This window comes from Aethina tumida, chromosome 1, assembly GCF_024364675.1.
Source record: "Aethina tumida isolate Nest 87 chromosome 1, icAetTumi1.1, whole genome shotgun sequence".
Taxonomy (NCBI): domain Eukaryota; kingdom Metazoa; phylum Arthropoda; class Insecta; order Coleoptera; family Nitidulidae; genus Aethina; species Aethina tumida.
This window is the reverse complement of record NC_065435.1, coordinates 63,771,170-63,789,458: the sequence shown is the minus strand read 5'-3', so window position 1 is coordinate 63,789,458 and position 18,289 is coordinate 63,771,170. Positions and strand designations below refer to the sequence as shown.

At 28.6% G+C, this 18,289-nt stretch overlaps 1 protein-coding gene across 1 annotated transcript in view; it reads left to right on the top strand.

Annotated features, from left to right (window-relative positions):
- The window catches only part of LOC109595835 (pikachurin), a 104,472-nt gene that overhangs the window by 21,192 nt on the left and 64,991 nt on the right, over positions 1–18,289 (top strand). The gene's annotated exons all lie outside the window — the stretch shown is intronic.

Below are 18,289 nucleotides of genomic sequence, written 5' to 3'. Positions count from 1 at the left end.
ATTCCGTTCCATTCCATGCCAACTAAACGATAATGAAGCACCCGATAAATTGATTATATTTCGTGTAATTAATTTTTGCAACCCCCCCATGCCAGCTCGGGTCGTCGAAGCGATAAAGGAAATTTAAAAGCCGAGCTGAGTGATACGTTTTTAAAAAAATATTACATCAGTATCCCACTCGAGTTCAAACGGCAATTACTCCGGGTCACACCATATGAGCACACTGATTTTCGTCGACGGGACTAATAAAAAAGCAAAAAATTAAAAAAAAAAAAGAAAAATAAAAACAAAAGTTTCTTGTTGAAAACATTGCGAGTGATGCTCTTCAAAACTGCGGCAATTATCGCAGTAAAATAGACAGGCTCCTGCTCTTTTCCATATCGGGCGACGCTGCTTGTAATTCAGCTAACAGAGTGTGACAAAGGTGATAGAGAAACGACCGAAACGAACGAATACACACGGCACCTATGTTTATTCAGTGAACGGGGGCCCTCGTTTGAAGCGGGAGTTTTGTCAATGTACGGGAAGCAATGAGTTGCCGGGGTTGAAACTTACACTGCGCCGAACACCAATTACGGACTCACCGGCGATTTATTATGCATGATATGCAACTATGATAACCGCACACCGCGGCTTAGGACTGGCTTAAATATCATCGGATTTGCGAATTAAATCCCTGCACGAGTGATCAGATGAATTTTAATGTTCCGGCGAATATTTTTAGAATGAAGTCGGAACATGTCCGCGATAGAGCCGGCTCCTATGCGACCCCGTGGGGTTGCCATTAATCAAAATGCAAATTATTTCTTATTATAACAGATTTAAAGAATAACATTAGTGATTTATTATGGAAACTTAAAGAACTTGCATACATACTACTTGTGCATGTAATTTTTATGCATCGGGTGATTCCCCTAGCTGTTTAGTTTTTTAAGATATTTAAATTTGAAATTTTGATTGCAGCTATTCCGTGTGTCATATTTTATAAAATATTTCAAATTAATCGGAAGTGACATGTTTTTTTTCTAATAAATATTATTGTATTTTTGAATTCCAAGTAAAATTCTGGATATATATGTATTTTGAGTAGGTTTCCTATCTTCGTCTGTTTTTGAGGTATCTAATCTCGTCAAAAAAAAATCACACCAAAATGTCTGTATTACTAAGTATTCTAATGTTAAATTGTCAATTTTTGGTACAGACATTCACAAAAATGTATCCTGAAAGAAACTATTAATAGTTTTCCAAAATAAACTCATGTTCAAAAGATAAGGATATTAATTTTCTATAAATTAAAATGTATAGGCAGTGAATTTTTATTAATTTTTATGAAATTCGACACAAAAAGGTAAAGAAAAAACAGTACAGAAGACAATACAATGTGTATTTAGTTCATAATTGATTATAGCAGTGATTGCCTTAATTTGTTCATATAATTATGCCTAGACTTAAATTAATCCCAGATAAGAGACGTAGAGCAATTGGAAAGTTGAAATCTTGGATTAATTAGAATGAAATCGTAAGTAGATTCAATAATGTATAAATTGTTATTTCTGGCTTGTGTACTTGATTTCATGAAAGTGACTCTACTTTAGAGAGACCAAGGAGTGGTAGATCAAGAAAGACCGATATTGGAGATTGGGAGTCAGTAGGGACTCTACAGCATCCTCCTCGCAACTGGTTTGTTTTCCGTTTATGGAGACCATGTGACGACCATAAGTAACAACGCTTGGAATTGTCAAGACATCATGTTCAATAGATAGAAGAATGGAAACCTGTATTTTTCTCTGATAATGAACTATACAATGGTGACCGTCAACTTGCGACCGTTGGTCCTGACGACGTGTTTCATGAAATTACTCAAGAGTTTTTTACTCATTTCAAGAGGATGTCATTATGGTATAGGGAGGAATATGATATAATAGCCGTACAGAATTGTACATATGGCAAGGCACGTATACTACATGTAAAATTCTCATTCACATCGCACAGGAATTGTAGGATTTGAGACCTTACAACTTCCCCCGAGGTCACCTGACCTAAATCCTATCGAACATGAATGGAATATACTAAAACAATTTTTGGATCATCCACCTCGCCCTAACACTCTTCAAGCTATATTTCGCCGACAAAAAGCAATACACCCCAAGAAAAAATTGAATAATCTCATCGAATTAGGGGAGATTAAATTTACTAGGTCGAGCATATATTTAGTAGTAAATAAATAATAGCAATGATTATATTTTTAACAATTAATTTTAAAAAAATAAAATGAAAAATCAGTGACTACATAATTTTTTCAAGCTTTTTTAAGTTTTCTTATATTTTGAAGATGAGTATATTAAACATTTGGTATTTATTATTACAAAAGGTTGTACGTCGGAAATATTTTAGAAATATAGGTAATTTCGAGAATTTATAGAAATCAATATCTCTTTTAATTTTCTATAAAGTTTTAGTAAATAAGTTAGGTAAATCACTCTGTAGATTACTACGTAGCCCATTTAAGAAGATACCTCTTAATTTTTATTTTATAATCTGATTTAAATGAATAATAGCACAAAAGAGACAAAAATGAATGCATAAAAATATTGTCTATAACATCGACTGAAATTTGTATTATTATTTTTATAGCGTAAAGAGAAAAAAAATATATTGGGACAGTATTAAGGAAAAACATTATGTCTTTAACTAATAAAGTGAATAAATCATAGAATAAAATTGAATAAAAATTGTGTAAAAATATCAAATATCAGAAAAAGACATTACTTTCCTCGTTTAGTTTAAGTGCTTTTTTTTTAATCTTAAAACTTGCAAAGTTGTTGCTATTTTAGAGTAACAGGTACAACCATGTAATGTAAAATATAAAAAAATAAATTAAATTAAACACTTCACAGATATAAATGTATAATTTATTATTATTAATAATTATCAAATAATAAACACTTAATAAATTCATATTCTTCTTAGAATTTATAAACAATTATTTAAAAATAATAATTTTATTTAAATAATAATAAAATAAAAATGTTTTAAATCAAAAAATATTTTAATGCCTCTTTTAGTAACCTTAAATCACCAAATTTAACAGCACAACAAATTGTTTTACTTGCGAACGTAAGCGTCGAAAATTGTTCAATAATTCAATTTAAAATTAAATGTGCGTTAATGAAAAAATTAGGGGAAAAGTAATCAACTAAGATTTGGGTAACGGGAACCAATAAAGAATTTTAACTGAAATTGTCGATATTTCCCCCCAGTTTGATTAAAATAATAAACCGAAGTGAAGCTGAAGATTATTCGGGATTTGCGATCGGTTTTATATTCCTTCTCCAGATTGCACTCGTTTAAAGGGACATGCAGATAGCTTTTCACAGTTTTCAATGCTTACGTGACAAATAAAAAGATACGAGTGAAAACCCGATTCGGGGTCTCGATTTTATTGAATTTGTTGTCACGGACGTGTTTTCCACCAAATTTCACTACACCCAACGATAAAGATTACATGAATTATTTACATACCTATATATTTTAAAGTCATGATAAATAACTGTATCAAAAAATCATTAATTATCTAATATTTGATAATTTAAATTAAGATTCAAACATGGTAAAAAATGAAGGAAAATAAAATGTTTTAAACTAATTTAGTACAAATTAAATTTGACACATAAAATATAGTTAATTAGTAATTATTTAAAGGATTAGTAAATAAAATTTTATTATTTTTATCGTTAGTTTCGACAAGAAAATATTTGTTGGTTGTATTCTTAAGGAATTCTCATTATTTAAGAAATAAAGAAAACAACCTAACCTAACGTACTTTGGGACGTTATTTATTTAATTCTTATTTTTTACCACAAAATAAACAATAATCGTTTGCTATAATTTGTTCAAGTATGATGATTACAATTAATTTATGGGAAAAATATATTGATGTTAGTGTATGTAAAAATGTATGGAAACTTTAACCTTTGGAATGTATGAGTTTTTTCAGCTGGTATTTTTCAGTAGAACATGAAATTGGGACAACATAAATTTAATTAAAAAAATTGTATATACCATTTACGTTTTTGAAGTATAGCCTTCATGTAAAAATATAATGAACACGATTTCCATAGACGGTATCGATCACAGTGTGTGTGGGCTAACCCCGTTCTCAGACATCAGACGGTGCGCGTTCAGTTGAAGGGCTTCCGAGCCGATCAATTACACCTGAGGTCGTTCGTGAGACAATGCCCTGCCAGGTAACTTATCCGGCCCCAGTGAAAAGTGAGGGTATGTTTGGTCTAGTCGCCATGGTTACACGTTATCGTTTCAGGATTTTCAGCTTTGCTTTGCTCTGGCACTTGGCCATGACCGCTTCGGGGCGCCGAACCACCCCGCGCGAATGAAAGAAAAAACAGAGCTTTTGTGCTGTATATGCAATGTCGGTACAAAAGGAAATGAATTAATGAGCCGACTTATTCGGTTTCTGAGTATTGATTTAAGCAATTTCACGGTGGTTAATTGGCTTTTCCAAATTGCGGGGGATGTTCTCTAATTTTCGCTAAATTTAGGTGGCGGCTGAATTTATTTTAAAAATGTGCGAAATTGAACGAAATTTGTTAATAAATGAAGGTAACTAAATTTACACGTTAACTTTTATTAAACGAAAATGTGTTGAATATTTAATATTAATTAAATTTCACTATGCTTGTACCAACTATAATATATTATTACATTCTTTTTTTTACAGTAGCTCTGTTATTTTATTAATTGGTGCCTCACAAATATTGAGGAAATTATTTTATCGAAATAGAATTTTAAATTTAATTTATTTAATTAAAAAGTTTTTATATACACGTTAGTATATGATCAGAGATGGATATAAAATAATTTAAGTTATTTAATTAAAACAATCACTGTCTAACATATATACAGTCGTGATCATAATTATTGCAACTTATTACTTACGTACTTTTTTATTTTTCAATGGCAACTTTTTATTTTAGGGTCTTTCATTGGTCTATGTGAATTTAAGTTGATTACTAACGGTCTTTTAGTCATTATAACTATTTAATCATTGGTCGAAGTGAACCTGTAAGAGAAATTATAATTCAGCGTTACCAAGACCGAGAGAAATAAGAAGTATGTTGCCAATAGTTTTCCATAATATTAAAAAATTTAAAGAAACTGGAAAAGTGGTAACCATAAAAAACTTGTCTGAGTTGATAACAGGATAATTCGATTGTCAATATTATCGTCAGTTAAAATTAAAGTCAACTTGCTGAACAACTTGGTTCTACTTATGTTAAGTTTCCTACAGGGACAAAACTACATAGGAAGACATAGGAAGTTTATCATACCCACTCTGGAACATGGTTGCAGTTCAATTATGTAACGGAGATGGTTCAATACTTTTAGCGTAGGCACCCTTACAGTGATTTATATACAGAGATATATCAAACAATAATTTGCTTCCATATATTGAAGAAATGATACTCTTAATAAATGTGTTTCAAGATAAAAACGATTCCAAATTTGTGACGGACCAAAGGACCGTGTCAATCTCCACATATAAATTCTGTAGAAAACAAGGGGGATCACGTTACAACCAAATTTCGCATACAAATTTTACAAATTTAAATGAACATTACAGAAATTCAGGAAACTTGAACAACTAGACATTTATATTAAGAAAATGGTTGAATCCACCTTTCGTAGATGGGCCAAAATTATTAAACAAATATGATATTATAGAAAGTGTTAATGTTAAATTAAATAACACTTATTTCATCATTAAAATTCCTTTCAAAACTAAAGTTACTATATAGCCTAACTCAGAAAAATATACGTAACATATCTATAAAATTTTATAGAGTAAGAATTTAGTTTTTATTATTATAAATACTGTATAAAATAGTAAATTAATATTATTTTAACAGTTCACATTAAATAAAAGAGTTATGGTTAAAATATTAAACATTTCAAAAAGTTGCTGTAATAATGACCACTACTGCATACAGTCAGGTACAATTAATGTGAACTCATTTTAATTCATAAGAGTTTAATATCCCTAACTTTTGAGCACGGCTTTATTTTAACAAAGTCTAAACTAATTGTGAAAACTAATGCATGAATTGTATATCTGTTCTATATATTTGGGAAACAATCTAGTTACAAATAAAAAAGTTTATTACCTTACTTACTTAACATAAAAAACTAGTCAATAATATGTATTTTATATAGATAAATAAATTTATAATATTTCCACATTGTGAAATAAATTTTATAAATATCACATGCTATAAATTTTATGAGTACATATGAAGCTTGTCATTGTATTAATAAATAATATCAATGATTATAGTTGTTTTCATCAAGTAAATAATTAAAAATAAATAACGATCGCCCATATTTAAATTTTTAAATTAATTCCAACGAATATTTTTCGCAGTCACCAACAGTATTCGATTCAAATTTAATTACACGCCCTTTTAATGTACCGGCAGTGAACTGCTTTTAAATGCGGTACATTGTTAAATGTTAATTTATGTAAAGCGAACGTGCCGAGGAGATAAAACTGTTCCTGATTTTAAACGTCTGCGTCTGTCATCACTTTCAATATGTCAAACGCAAATATCCTATCCCCCATCTTTGCGGTGACAACATATAAGCCACGTAGCGTAGAGTGAAGATTATGAAGTGTTTTATGGTACAGTGCCACTAAAATTTTCTTGATTGTTTACGAAATATGTGCATGCAACAAACTGATAATAAATTGACTTTATTTCATACTATAATATACATATGTGTATTAATTTAAAATGACATTTTATGCAGTAAAATTATTTATATTCTTTTGGACTGAGCAAACATAATAAACTTGAAAATGTCGTTTCGTGTTTGTACTCAAAAGATTACGTAAAGCTAGGGCCAAACCATGCGATATTACGTTTCCACTTATTAAAAAAATGGGCGACACATTTCTACTGCTGATGAAATGTCTTCGAATTGGATGTATTGTAAATTTAAATTTATCAAATATTTGGAAACGAAATATCTTAATAATTATTTACATTTATATTACAAATTATTTGAATAAATACCAATGAGAAATGCGCAGTAACCAGAAAGGTTCAATGAGAATGTTTAATTCAGGTTAATTTAAAATGGCAGATCATTATGAATATTTATTCAATTATATAATATAAACATCGCTGCATAATTTATTATACGCATAAGGATTTTGTAAGTAAATTACAAATAATAATTATATTATTTTTAATTTTTTTAAATTAGATACATATTTATGTAGTATCTGACAGATTTTATTTTTATTCAGTACTTAACATCTTCCGAAAATTATGGTCGGACTTCCCAAAGTTGCTGATAAATTTGTGGTTGTAGTATATCATTTTCAAAATCTTTATAGCATTCTCGTTGTCACCGAGATATGGAGAATATGAAGACAATTTTCTTCCATGAGAGTTTACGGTTCTAGCGTTGTCATCAAGAAACAAAAACTAGTTCTCAATAATTTCATGAAAGTCATAAAGTCATAAGAAACTATTATTTGATAAAAATCACTGAGTGAGCCCTGTCCTAGAACCGTGATAAATGTATAAATCTGTTTTTCAACCAAATATGATTCCAGTTCAAACCATAAATCTATCACCTTCAAATTCAATTCAATTGTCATTGAAAAATAATATCTGAACTCCGTGAGAAGTACTGAGATCGCGATTCATCTTCTGAATTAACATATTTTATAGTTCATGCTTATATTTCACGCCGGATTTGGTTTGGTTCAGTACGGTACTGCTTTTAAAATTAGCCGAGATGTGAATCCAAAAAGTTGTAATCGTTGCCTGATAGCGTAGATACATGGATACCAGTGCCTTTATAAATTCATTGAGACAGCACTCACACTATGATTAATGGCTCCCTATGCGCAGTTAAAGTGACATATCGGTTATCTGGTGTTGCGATAATTTTGGGTTGACCTACTCTTTGATATCCAGTAACATGTCCATTACATTTAAATTTGGACGTGTTGAAATAACACCATTCGAAATAGTGACCTGGCAATCTCAATCTAGAGGGAATTATATTGAAGTGTCCTTCATCATGCGTTAATTTACAACGAGACATAGTTTTATATCATTGCAACTCGATTTTTAAGAAATAAATACATTCGTAGATTCATAACAACATTCAATTCTTAAATATATCCTAACTTATGCCGCCCAGTTTATAATAAGTAAATAATAGATTATTGCTTATGTACGATTCCTTATTTTGCAACTGTCCTTCAACATATTAATTAAACTATATTTAAAATATTAAAATAATAAATATTTATAATTATTTAATAATTTTAAAAATAGAAAGGTCAAACAAGTATAAATAATGGCGAATGCATTAAATTATTTAAATTGACTGAAAGTTATTTTTGTATAATAAATAAGTAATGAAAGCACTGCATATTTACAATTATACAGTTTCATCTGTCGACATTTTCGACATTGTAATTACAAAAGATGATTTTGATAGTATTTCAAACAATTACATGGTCTATTTAAACTGAAGCTAACAATTTTCTACACAAAGTGAACGTAAAAATACGTCAACAAACAGCAAGCCTGAAGCAACAAGGGGATGTGTGTCAAAAAGTAAATTTTACAGGGCGGGTAACAAAGCTTTTTACTTTTATTTTTTGAATTGGATTCCATTTAGAAGACAACGTGTATTGTTTATTGAACTGGAGTAAAAAATAATAATAGAAAATATGAAAGCAATTATGTAGATTATTGTTTAAACCCAAGCAATATAGCAATATATGAATAGGAAATGTACAAATATTTAAAATATTTTTTTGAAAAGAATGATTCCAAAATTCATCAATCCGATAAGATACTTGGAAAACTAAAAAAAATTATTTTTTCCATTTTCCATACATAATAAAAACACATAAAGATGTTTACGTAGAAACTAACAACGTAATCAATTTTTCTCATTCAGGATGACACAGAAAACCATTTTTATGGCACGTATAAAATTAGTTTTTTGTTAATACATATTCATTAAAACCAAATTATAAACAAAGGAGTTATGGGGATGTTTTCAAGCTAATAATTTAAATTTATGTATTTTAATTTTAATTCAAATTTAATGATTATTAGAAATTTGAGGTATTAAAGTATATTATTCTTTCGGTACATAATCGTCAATAATTAACAATGATTAAATTTTATGGGTATTAATTTTAATTAAATCATACGTACTATGAATAACTATTATTTTAATTCAGTAGAATCCTCTAAATTAGAGGATTTAATCTGAAAATAATTTTTAAAATATTAACCCCTTTTATGTAAAATCACATGTATATTATACAGATATAACATCCAATGTGGATTTTAATTACGATGGAAATGCGAGAATTTACTCATGAATACATTTTCCAACGGGAGAATATAACCGTAATTAATTTACCGGCAATAAATACGAAAACAATGGCTGTCTGGATTTTGCGGCCGGATTCCGAATAAAAACACATTGAAATTAATCGACAAACCCTGTTAATGAATTTTCATTTATTGAACGAAGACGAGAGAATAACTGCACGAGTATATTTGTAAATATCTAAAATTTGATAATTGTTTTTTGTTGTTTTCACCGTGTAATATTATTCGACATTCAGGTGTCAGTTATCCCATTCAGTGGAACGATCAATATATCACATTCAACAAACCGAGTTCAATTATGTGCCGTAAGTAAACGATACAAGAGTTTCGTTGAAAGTGGAGAAACCTTGGAACTATGTGAAGAAGCTTTTTCCTCTTATCCTGCCGTTTCTCTGTCTCGCATTCTGATATGCTACCTTTCAGATATATTTTTGTGCTTAGGAAAACATTGAAGCCTACACCCACCTTTTTGTATATTTCTTACCTAAACGTGTATTATTTTTTTAGTTGATTGATAAAAAATGAAGGATGATGTTGATTGATTTTTTACAATGTCTAGAACTCGACAATGTCCTAATCAAAATTTCAAAGTTTAGTAAAATTAAAAATATTAATTGAATTTGCTTCAGTCTTTTGTTTGTTTCAAATGTAAACGTAACTTATCACGCAGGTCGTTTGTCATTCTGTCCGAATTTTTAAAATTCCGTTCTCTCTATGCTACATTTTCAATCACAGTAATTAATCGATTAAAATTATTTAAATGGTGTTTTGTACTGTTACAATTTGGCTGTGAAATGGGGTCGGAGCAGATTTATTGTCATCATTAATAACGTTAAATGTTCATTCGTTGTCTAGTCACTTTTTAAAGTGCATTTCCCAATATTGAGATCAATAAACTTGAAATACACCAGTTTCGGGAGCAGGAAATTAATTAGTTGCTTGTTCATGTCAAGTCTAATTTAACGTGTCAGAAAAAATGATAATAGTAAAAATGTTATGCATTTTACAACATTGTGCAATTATACTATAGGGATTTGTTCAATTTTAATAATCATTAGAAATTCAGGCCTTACTTTAATATTATTAATTTAAAAAGTAATCAATTATAACGATTTGTAGTGCCAAATTTAAAAATATTCTATTATAATTATACATTTTATGTCATATGTTTACCAGAATTTTAAAAGATGAATATCTTAATTCCTACATTAGACTGTAGTTATGTAGTTTCAGTAACGTGACTCAAATATTTCAATTATACTTGTTTTTTGATGTAAGCTAGTGTTTGTTCTCTGTAAAAAGATACACAATTAACTGTAGTTGCCACGTTGAAATTTAATATTAAAGTTTATATTTATATAGAGTTTATTTACTTAAGTTGCTCATAAAGGGAGCATTCATTATCAAATGTGAAGTATTACTGTAAACTAAAATTAAAAAGTTATCGTGTGTTCATTTTTTTTTAATTTTTAGTTACCTTATAAATTCTACAACATATTGAAGTTTTATTACTTTTGTCTTAGAAAACAGGACTTTGGAAAAATAATGCTCTTAATAACAGTGTTTCAAATCGAAAACAACCCAAATACAAATCCAAAATTATGTGGGGTTGGTTAAAAGCATCGATGTTTTGTTATGCTCGTCTCAATCTCCAAACATTAACCCCTAGAAAACATGGCAGATCACGTTTAGGTATATCTAAATTCGACATAAACATTTTACAAATTTAAGTAAACTGATCACAGCTATTCAAGAAAGTTGAAGGAATATAGGCCAGTCGTATATTCCGAAAATTGTCGAATCTATGGCGCAGAGATGAGTCAAAATTATATAACAAAAAGTTATTATAATACTGTATAAAACAAAGATAAATATTACTTTCACAGTTCACATTAACTAAAAGAGTTATGTTTAAAATGCAATAATAACGACAACTATTTTATATCAGAAAAAACACAAAAAGAATAACTTTATTAGTAAAACCAATAATAAAAAAGTTCCGGTTCTGGTGCTCACATTAATAGGCATGCTGTATATATAGATGTGTAAATGAATTATGCTCGTAAATTTTTATTGTATTTATTTGTATTTCAAAAATGAAGAAACCGTAACAGAAATTCTTTTTTAAGTACAATTTGAAAATCTCTTTCAAATCATCAAAAACTTAAATTTATTTGGATTTATCATATACATTTTCCGTAGAAAAACATTCTTTCAATTTTTTATTACATAATTTTAATTAAAAAGCAGGAAATTCAAAAGTCAAGATAATGTTTTTGTTATCCTGTATGGTAAATGCAATCGATTTTTTGTTAAAGCTGCGCCTTGAATTTTAATACACCCTTCCAGCTTTGTCAATGTGTTGCATACAAAAATTCCTCTTTAAAGGCGGAATATATATGCCAAATTTTTCATGATTATACACGTCAAGTTTTGTTTTACGTTTTCATGATTGCATAGACAAAATCACAAACATAAAATTTTATTCTTTTTATATTCGCCATCGTTACTTAATACTTTGAATTTCACAGCGTCGAGAATTAAAATACCTATTATATTACTCCAGTTTAAATGTCGAGCTACATTTTTAAATTGAAAACGGATTCGTTAAAAATTTAATATCTGCCAAGTTACGTTCCATGAATTTTTTTTTAACAAAAGATCGCAGATGAGTAAACGTTTAAAATGAATGAATAAAACAATCCGAATATACTGACATTGATATCGAACAAATTTTTAAAATCAATGACTCCTCAACCGTAAGAATTGGCATATTTTAAACAAGAATGGATCTAAATAAATCGATCGCTTTTCGACAGGCTTTATCTGTTATCAAGTACGGCAAATGTAGTGAAATTTTGTTGGAAATGTGCCTTGAATTTTAATGACATCCGCCGCCTCGCCAAGTGTAGCATGTAAAACAGTTTCTTAAAGACGAAAAGATAATATTAATATTCCCTGATGTTTACAAATTGCCTATCGTTTTTTCTTGAAGTGTTTTAAGAATTTCCCGTCCAATAATGTGACCCGACAGTGTAAAATGACTGTTCATTTTGTCAGATAGTAATAATATTAATGGTAATTTAAACTTTTGAAATTTCAATTGTAATCTGATATAGTGATAACATTAACCAATTCTAATATAAAGATATTATTGCATATAAACAATTTTTAAGCAAAATGAAAGAGATTTTGTTAACATAGGAAATTGTATATATTCATTGTCACTCAGGCATGTCTAAACGACAAGCAATGACGTGGTAATTCAGGTTTGTCAGAATGACAAGCAGAGCCGTTGTAATTTAGTTGCCAATAGGGCGTGCGGAACACGTTAACTTAACTAAAATTATGGTCAAAATTCTACGTTTATTAGATTGAAAAACAAAAAAATATATATGATAAGATACAGCTCATTATTCTAAAAAGAGTTTCTATATTTTCATTCAAAACAATTTTCTAAGGTAAATTTTTCCATTAATAATGTTAAAACTTCTTTTATTACAATATTCGTAAAAAAGACCAAATTGCATTTTAACATGAAATTTCCTGTATTTCTTTATAAGTTATAGAAGTAAAAAAGATGAACATTTCCAATAAATTTGATACCTTATTTCCACATTAAATTTTGTCGAAAATATTCACCTAGTTCGTCATTTTCAGCACCTCAGGAAAAGAGAAAAATTATCTAGATTAGAGTGTAAAAAACAATTAAGGACATATTGATACCCATAGCATAATAATTTTAAAAGAAATAACTTCTTAATTAACTATCGCACATTAATATCTTAAAAAGATAGTCTCTGAAAAATGGTAATAATATAATAAAAGCACTATTTGCTAGTAACATCTAAAGCGTCCAGAGACTAGACTGAGATTAATGTGGAGGGCGTTTAATTTATCACTACTTGCTTCAATAAAAGCTAGGTTAGGAAAATTTATTAAGTTACTTCAAATTTTTTTCTTATTGGCCAAACTGAATGCATATAATATTTTGTTTTTTTATTGAAATAGTAATATCAATGATAAAGAAATAAGGAGAATTTGTTAAACCTACCTTCCTTGATAAAAAATAAAACTCCAGTTTTTATCTGATTTAGTTTAAGTTACAGAACAAAATGAGGAAAATGTACTCGAAAATCAGTATCAAACATTATTTCGGTAAAATGCCTGCCTGTTTTCTGTGAGTCTTGAAAGTTAAAAAATGTGGAAAAGAAGAAGAGAAAATTTCTTTTCCTTTTTATTATTTTCTATTGTTGAATATACACAAGATGTTTGAAAAATAGGTCCCTGAAATAAATACAGCTCATCGTGATTAAATTTGATATGTATTATATATCTTCTTTTTCTATACGCCACTAAATATTTTTTAAAACTATTAAGCGTTTCATATTCTTTGCACAATTTAGATCAGTTTTTGTTAATTAAAGAATGAAAGAAACAATTAGATTTTATGCCTTATTGGACATGTTTTACCAGCTCCCAAATTTTAACCACCTATTTTAGAATCACCTTGTACATTCTTCATATTTTAGAATTTACAAAATATACGTAGTAAATATTTTTCTTTCCTGTTTTTGCATTTAAGTGCATCAAATCAGTTTTATAAGAGTAAGCAAAATTGCACGTTCAGTTTAAAATGTTTCGTTATGACATTGTCTAAAACGTATTTAGCGATGCGGAAATGTTTCCATTTGGTAATAAAATTACCATAGAAAAACCTGATAGGTGATGGCAATATCGGAAGTAATTTGGACAAATATCTTGAAATCAGACTGTGGAAATCTATGTAATTTCCTCTAAATATTGATTGTCGCCAATTCTGGAACATCGGCAAATAACGTTTGCTTTTACAATTTGTTTCCTTCCAATGCAATTTTTAGCTGCAACCTCAATTTTTTTACACGACTAGTTTTAATTGAAGTGTAGAGTCAATATTTCTATAGAGAATTTCCGTTCGGTTGTTTATTATATGTGCTTAGTTAACTATAAATTGTGTTAATATTTATCTGATTGGCAACTTTTCAAAATCCGAAAAAGCATTTCGCGGAAAACAAACAAGTAATTAACAGAAGTAGAAAATTTACAATTGCGGACTAATAATTCAACTGCATCGACCGTAAATTTTGCCAGTAAAATAAATAAGAGGTGATTTATTTTACCAGTACACTGAGTATACAATTAAAATCCTATATAGGAGTAAATAGGCTGAAAGCAAACGGCCTATCCTTCATTAATCATGTTTTAATCAAAATTGCTTTGAAAATTGGTCTATTAACGTAAAAAGTAAAACAAACTCAATATCAAAATGGAATTGATTGATATTGTGTCTACTCATTTATGCTCTTTATCATTTATTAAAAAGCTTCGGTTAAAAAAAGCAATTTTGTGCTCTTTTAATCAGAGCTTTATGGTAAATACACATTAATTTAAATGGTTCTCTAAATACTAGTTTTTATTCTTTCCATTTTAACATTTTTGGCTTAGTAATTGAATAAATTATCGATTAAGTTGAAACACAATACTCGGATTATTTGTTGCCGGAATAACTACTTAAATGACGGAGATGGCTGGAAATTATCAATTGAAATTTTATCCGCTGTAATTCAGCTGTTTTTCATCCGATAGAAACGAATTGAGTAACGTTGGACACGTAATTTAATCAACTTTATAACGAATTACAATTTATCTCGATGGGGCTTGTTGTTGGCTACGGACGCTAGTAAAATCATAAATTGATTGAAATAGGATATTGGAAACATTGTTTACTGCTTTCTGTAAGATTAAAACGAATAAGCAAAACTCAGTAAACTAAGGAGTGATCTAGATCACTTTCAATTGAAAAAATGGCAATGTCTGAAAGTCCATCGTTTATAATTTATCAAATACGATGACAAATGATACGATGAATAATAATTTTTGATTCAATAAACTTATATCAATGAAGCTAATACAAAGCACACAATTTTGTTTTTATGGGCCCATTTTATGAATTCTGAAAATTCCATGAAAATCCTGTAGAAATAAAATATAATAGCAAATCAAATTCTTACTTTTCAATATTTAATATAAACCATCTCTTCTTAATTTTAATAATAAAAAATTCAATAAAGATTTAAAAAAATAAAAGAATTTTTAGTTATCAACAGAATAAGTATTAATAATAATAATAATAATAATATTTAAATTTCGGTACAAATAATCATATTTCTTTGTTTTTGTATTTGTGGTGAAATGAACTGATAAGAATCTACAGACTTATGTTAAATATATGCATACGTCTTGGAAGAATATAAATTTACATGTGAATTGTTTGTACAATATGAATGAAAAATTTGTAAAATAAACTAAGTTTATTAGTTATTAAGCACAGTTAAAGGTCTAAAATGTTAACTGTTAAGTAAGTTTTACAGAAGAATGTTTTCAACACCCTAAAATTGACTTGTTTTTTAATTACTGTAAATATTTATAATTCAAAGAAGATGTTTCTGTATTTCACTATTCATCTTAATTTTTTTTAATTAATTTATACGTACAATTATGGTAGCTCGACTGCAAGAAAGAAATTATGTCATTGTAAGCTTAAACGTTCATGTCACTTCTGCAGTGCTAATTTGTAATCAACCCAAATTATTTGTGGCACTGTCTGAAATTCAATTAAAAAGCAATTTTCACGACAAATTACTATATGAATCCGTAAACGGAAGCTTCACTAATAACACACTATTTTGGCTGGCAACGTTTTAGTGTTGCGTTTAGTTCTTAAAAACATGTTCATATTTAAATTAAATTAACAATTAACATTTTCATAGTTTGTAAAAGTGAATATTTTAAAATTACGACAAATGTAAAATAATTTTATTGATTTATGTATTGTTAAGTATTTTAAAATTAAACATCATTTATTTAACAGAGCTTTAATTGAAACTGAAGTGAAATGATATCGTTATTTGGGTTTTAGTGGTTAACGCACTCAATATTCCAGTTTTAATTACCATTTTTGACGTTTGATCCCGAATAAATAAATATATTTTTTAGTTCGCAAATAAAATCCAAAATACATTTTCATTAATTGTGGTTTTCATGTTAATAAATATTATGTAGATGTGGTTTAGTTGTAGTCAGTCCATATTTATTTTGCAACACAGTTGATCAAGTTTTCTGTTTTGGTTTTGTGTAATGCACTAATTGATAGTGGTTTACAAATTTCAAAACATTTTCAGCCTCCAAATTTCCACTCTTCTGTTCAGTAAACATAAGTCCTTACCCATTTCATTGTTGCTTATGGTCGCAATAGTATTCGCGAATGAAAACCGACATTTACCAAGTGTGTCCATACCGTAACTAAAGGCACACGAGTTTCTGTAGAGTTTTCTACCTGACAAGCAAGTTGCGAGGAGAATGTTGTAGGGTCCCTACTGGTTCTCAACCGCAAATACTGGTCTTCATTTGCGATTCCTTGGAATACCTCTCCTTGGTGTGTCTGAAGTAGAACCGAGAAATAACATTTTATGCGATTAGTGAGTCTATCTGGGATTTCGATCTGACTGACTGTAGATTTTAACATTCCAATTGATCTACCCCTACCATCTGGAGTAAGTCTAGGCATAATTATCCAAACAAATTTCGACAAATACATAATAATGTGAAAACATTATTATAACAAAACCTAAAATAAAACTCTATCGCCATATAGGAATTATTGGAATACTGCATCAATATTCTTCATGAATTTCGTTACATCTTCATTATCTTGGATGGGATTCTTATTGATTTTATGTTTTGCGAAAATGTTAATACAATGCCTGATACCTTCCCCATCCAATGGAACCGTATTAACAAATATGTGGAAAAGTTAAATATAACATTTTCCTAATTAATTTATATTTTATGATCAGTGTAAGTGGTAAAACATGATACATTAATAATACGTATAAATTCAACATTTCCATATTTACTGGTATGACTGATTGCATATAGTGTGGCCCATTTGAAAGATCTTTCATTAAATTTGTATTTTTTGTTGAGTTTGTTTCTACTTTTTTCAATTGTAAATGCCCATAAATTTAAGGGAGAGATATAATAAATGCGTTGAATAGAACAATAGGTTAGATTGATGGAAGTAAATAACATTTTTGTACGAAAAGTACTAGTATACCATAAGTACTAGTGTAATATTCCAATATTCTTGAAAAATAAGTTAATTTGTGCTATTTTTGACGGTTTATTTTATAGATTACTTTAGAAACTCACAGAATTATCAATATACATATTTTTTATCAAATTTGATGTATACCGATTTCAGAAGGTGCTTAATCAGATTTTCTATAAAAAATTTACTAGTATGATTTTTTCAATTTTTATGACTAAAAAAATGATTTTGTGACAGTACATATTTTCATGTTTTACAATTGAATAACGTTCAATTCAAAATAAAACAAAAAATAAAAATTTTATAACGGTGTCCAGCGTACAAATGGACCACACTGTATATACATATAAAGATATTTTAATAATCATAAAATTTATCTATTATCAGATAGTGTTCACAATTTTATTCAATTACCCAGATAACATTATTTTATTAGAAAAATAAAATTTCTTAATATTTAAAAGATGCTACATTCAGTGAAGAATGTATTTTTTTCCATACAAATTGCCCAACTCAATTTTTCTCATGTTTATCTTTAAAAAAAGTAATACAGTAGATCTCTTACGGGTGATGTAGAAAAATATGTCTATGACGTGTATACAGTTTTTATAATCCATCTTTTGAACTAACAACCTTTAAATCAGAGACACAAATAAAAAAGTTGCAGAGGTGTTATTTTGTACTCACT